Here is a 5,180-nt window from a genome sequence, read left to right as displayed (position 1 = left end):
TTCGTTTGGATATTTGGTTGTGAGTGTGACTAGCACACTTGTGACTGAGATTTAAAACATAATCTAATCTTTGAAATCAGCAGTGAAGAGCTTCAAAGGTTTTCTGTTGTTTAGATAATAATAAAATCACATGATACATACACAAATATATTAACAGTTCCTCACACAAAAATTCAGTGTTAGCTCTCACCCTCACGGGCAAGTAGAAATTGATGGATTATCCCACCTGGTTTCAAGGAAAGATGATCTCACAGCAGAAGGGCCCAAGAGGACAAAAGAGGTCATGAGGGATTGGTTCTAGAATTTTAAAGATGGCATCTGATTAAGTCCCCTGTCAATAATCCATAGAGAGAAACGATCAATGAGATTTAAATCAATACCAATATGTGTCACTCTGCACACATGTAGGCTACATTCCCACATTCTAAAGTCCTTTAATTAAGCATATATAAATGCTTGTAATATTCCATAAAGTCTTCAATGCGTATCTTCAGTCTTGTCACCTACTATTGAAAGCTAGAGGTCCCTCATTCTTAGAAAACGCATTCTGACAAATGTCCATTATGATGAAATGCATCAATTTGCAATTTATTTAAATAACTTGCCATGGAATCAGCGAGAACGTGGGTGTGTGTGGTGGATAACTGTAGAGTGAAATTTAACATGCTCTGTCCCTCAGAATCATAAATTAGTGTGTTTAAAGAAACTGTATGTAAGAAATGTATTTCAATTAATCATAAAATGGCCCTGATATGTCATTAAGAAATCATGTTAATTTCAAATACTTATATCACTGACAACAGTAGTCCGGCCAGGAAATTGTCCTCTAAAGTTGTTGCTGCAGCCCTCAACTGATGTTGATGTTGTCATGTTGTGTTTTGGCCTGAAGCTCCACCCTCCACCTATCTACCAATCACAAAGTCAGTAGTGTTTGGGCATTCGGGTTGCCAGATCTGCTCTAGTTACCACTGCTGCAGCTACAAACGCTCCTGCTAGACCCTGCAGCATATCTGGCAACCTCGAGTCAGGGGGAGGGGGAGAGGGGATAGTGATTGTAGTACCAGTTTTGGCCACAATCTTACACTTCCTTTAATATAGAGTGGAAAAGATCTAGATCAATACTGTTAATGTACAGGAGGAATATGAGCAATGCAGAACTAAATAAGGAAATTTCTTTGTGATTTCAACTAATTCCTGAATATGAAGTGAGGTAACAAGCCGAATGTACATTTTTAATTTGAGTTTAAATTTTGGAAAGTAATCAGGGGTATATATTTATTTAAAATAAAGAATTTAACATAAAATAAGTAGAAATGCAAAATATAGACCAAATTTAAAAAAATAAAACTACAATTAAAGTGTAGTCTCATTATTTAATAAATTATCTAATTTTTAAATGCTATGGACCATCATGGTGGAAGAACAAATCATTTCTCAGAATCAGGTCTGGGAAGATTATACTTAATTGTAGATAAATTGTAGCTGGTTACTGATTCCAAATCACATAAAATTATAGTTAATTATAATTATAACCAATTCATCACACATCTATAATCAGACGTTTTGGCATACTTTTAGATTACTTTTGACTGAACACGTTTATTACATTGATTTCACGTCAAATTTTTAATCCAGATTACATGTAATCAGTTACTACCCAGCACTTTTCCCATTCAATTTTTCCTTACACTTTAAAGAGTCCATTTTTGATGGCTGTGTGAACTTTTTGGATAATAGGCTATCAAATCTAAATCTGCATGATTAGTCAAAATGAATGACGTAATTATTTAAAGCTACACTATGTAACTTTTCCATCCGCTAGAGGTCGCTGATTAAAAACGAAGGCGTAGCTTGATGACACCAAGTTTGAGCTCAGAATCTTGGGACGTGGTCTTCACCTCACAGCCGGTGGAAAAGAATCGGGACAGGACTTGGGATAGGTAGAAATCATGTTGATGGATGCGATTACTAACGTTACTGTAGTATGAAGCAGAGCAGGGCCGAGTGTTGTGGACCTGAGCAAGGCCACTGGAACGATTGTTGAGTGACACACGGCTCGCGAGCACCGGGACTTTTATTATGACGAGACACAGTCGCAGGTGTCAATTTCGCTTTTCCGGTCATGAGGTATGAGGTTACGCAGCTATGTTTATCATATTAGATACATTTAAGTGGGTTTAAAATAATGTTATGACATTACTCTGTGCGTTCACTCAGTGGCTGCTGTGATACTTATTCACAATCCTAAGACTAAAGCGTCAAATAAAACTGGAAACCAAGGGTAACGCAGATATGACGCAATTGACAGGCGACTCCCCAGACGTCCAGATTTTACAAATAGTTGGAAATATCTGGGATATTGTAAGAACTCAACTGAACAAAATTACACTGGCCTAGTGGTTTTTGGATATTTTACTGCAGAAATCCTACATAGTGCACCTTTAATATTTTGGTGCAAAACGTTTGGGTGACTGGCATTTCTTTGCATAACAATATATTACATATAAGTAATACAGTCCACTTTCTGTCGTTTCAATTAAACATCCTGTGTGGTGTGGCCAATTCAATTCCTATTCACACTAATTAATTTAAAGAGAACCTGTTATAAAAGAGTAATGTTAAACACTTCACAAAGCAATATCCATCCCCTGATTCAGTTCTTGCCATGAAGGGAAAGGCAGATCAAATAGATTAGGAGATCACTTACACACTTGGACATGACAAAACCTGCATCTGACAACATATTTCTCCATTAGCAGCCCCAGCCCAATCTCTGAAGACACAGTAGCTGACAGAATCCACTCTCTCTCTCTCTCTCTCTCTCTCCTCTCTCTCTCTCTCTCTCTCTCTCTCTCTCTCTCTCTCTCTCTCTCTCTCTCTCTCTCTCTCTCTCTCTCTCTCTCTCTCTCTCTCTCTCTCTCTCTCTCTCTCTCTCTCTCTCTCTCTCTCTCTCTCTCTCTCTCTCTCTCCAGACTGCAGTGTCCCTGAGGTCTCTTCAAAACACTATTTCAAAAAAGATGTTTTACAAACCTTCAGAGAAAATCCAGAACGGCGTGCAAAAGAAAATAATAACAATAAGAAAACTAGGAGGAAACATAGAACACAGAGAAACCATTAATATGATTTAAAGCAACCGGAATGGAACTGCACAGCAGATTGAGATTTACAGCTCTGGGATAATTCTGCTCTCCATACAGATTTATTTGCTGCTGCTGTTTAGAAACAGCGACCACCAATGTCACTGAGGAAAAAGAAGAGGAGGAGGAGGAGAGAGAGAGGGAATGCATACTAAGTGATTGGAGTGCTTTTGTTTGAGAGAAGGGGGTGGATAGAGAACAGGAGAAAGGGATGGAGGCAAAGGAGGGGTTGGGAGAAAAGATGAGGGGTCTGACTGCAGACTTTCATTCAGGCACGCCCAGTGTTTCTGAACGATCCCAGCCTCAGGCATTGCATTTTAACACTTCTGACATCAGCACAGCAAAGTTCACCTGGTTGGAGAACAGAGAGAGATGCTTAGACAAAGTGTGCCCTCTTTCAGAAGGTGTGGCTGTAAGGCAATGCCAGGTCAATGAATCAGACAATCACTGTTTGCCTATTTGTTTCGCATGTCTCACCCTAGAGATTATCTGTGGTGGACTCAATCACTGGCATTGCAACATTGCAATAATATCTTTTAAGTTGTACTGAAATGAAAATTCACCCCATTGGATTCCTGTTATTGATCGTATTGTGAATGAATCTTCCATGCATGTATTTATTATTTTTTTATTTTATTTATTTTTTTGATCTTGTAGTTTTTATAAAAAAATATTCAGGTGAAACAACAGACTTCTCTCTGGTGATAGGACTTCTCCAATTGTTTAGTCAAGCTTGCATTCATCTGCCTTCATTCTTAAGAGCAACACCCACATCTCAAAATCCAATCAACAGTGTATGCCAAACACGCCAAAAGAAGAAAAGTTCTGTCGATACCTTATAGTAACTTTTAACTCAAACATCTATTGACCAGATACACTGTTGTATGCTGTTGGCATACAAACCAGAGGTTAAAAAAACAAACATAAAAAACCCTGAGGAATTAAATAAGTAAAATAAGTATGTTCTATAGAAAAACATGCAGGTAAATGGTGACAGAAATGTTGGGTGAATTTTAATTTGTGGATGAATATCAACCTAGTTGCAATGCCTGAAATAACATCCTTTAAATTACAATCCCAGAGGTAATTTACTAGGCTATGCTATGCTAATAATCAGAAGAGTCTGGCTTGTGACTTTTGTGATTAATGGACTGTTTTAAGCCAATAATATTATTATAATAGCCTTTCTCAATGAAGGTTTGTTTTCCAAGTCACCTTAATTGAATTAAACCTGCTGTTTATTCTGTGATCATAATGCATCTGCCGTGCTATTTGTGAAGTTTTTATTTCAGTGTGGTGACCTTTTCTATGAAGTGATACTCTGATAATTATATGTTGATACTATATTCAATGACAATATTAACAAGTAATAAATAAGTTTAACTATTTGTCTCCATTTAAAAAAAAAAAAAAAATCTATTAGGCAATTTTAACCTTTGTCTTTCATACTTTTGTGTATTTCCCCTACCCCCACTTCCCCAATCCTCTCGGTAGCATTAAACAAGCTCAGTTTTATTCGAATGCTTACATTGTTTCAGTGCCCCAATTGTCTAAAACAGATTTTGCACCTACTAGGCTTTTAGCCAGTTTATGTAAAACACAGGGGGTGATATCTGTTAATGTGCATATCTGAGAATGCATGCTCACAAACACAGACAAAGAGATAAACTAAGAAGCAATGCTTGTGTGGTTCGTTGCTAACTACAATACCCCCTTATGTAGATAAGAATTTTAATTTGTAATATTGCGAGATGAGCAGGTGTTTGTTTAATTTAATATAATTAAAGTGTGTATGCCCTGCAATTAATTACAAATTAACATTAGTCTATAATATAATTTTATTTTCATTTAATAAACATTGTTCTACGAAAAATATTAGCAACTCTCTCCGGTCTCTGCGAGTTTATTTTTTATTTTTATTTTTTTTTTGGTGCGGAAAACTCTCATTCTCAAAATAGTTCCTCACCAAGTTCCAATGAACGACGCTCGAAGGAAATCGTTGCTATGTTTTTAAGAGAAATGCTGATTAATGACGAAAAACGA

Source organism: Pseudorasbora parva, chromosome 4, assembly GCF_024679245.1.
Source record: "Pseudorasbora parva isolate DD20220531a chromosome 4, ASM2467924v1, whole genome shotgun sequence".
Taxonomy (NCBI): Eukaryota; Metazoa; Chordata; class Actinopteri; order Cypriniformes; family Gobionidae; genus Pseudorasbora; species Pseudorasbora parva.
This window is presented reverse-complemented; position numbering follows the sequence as displayed.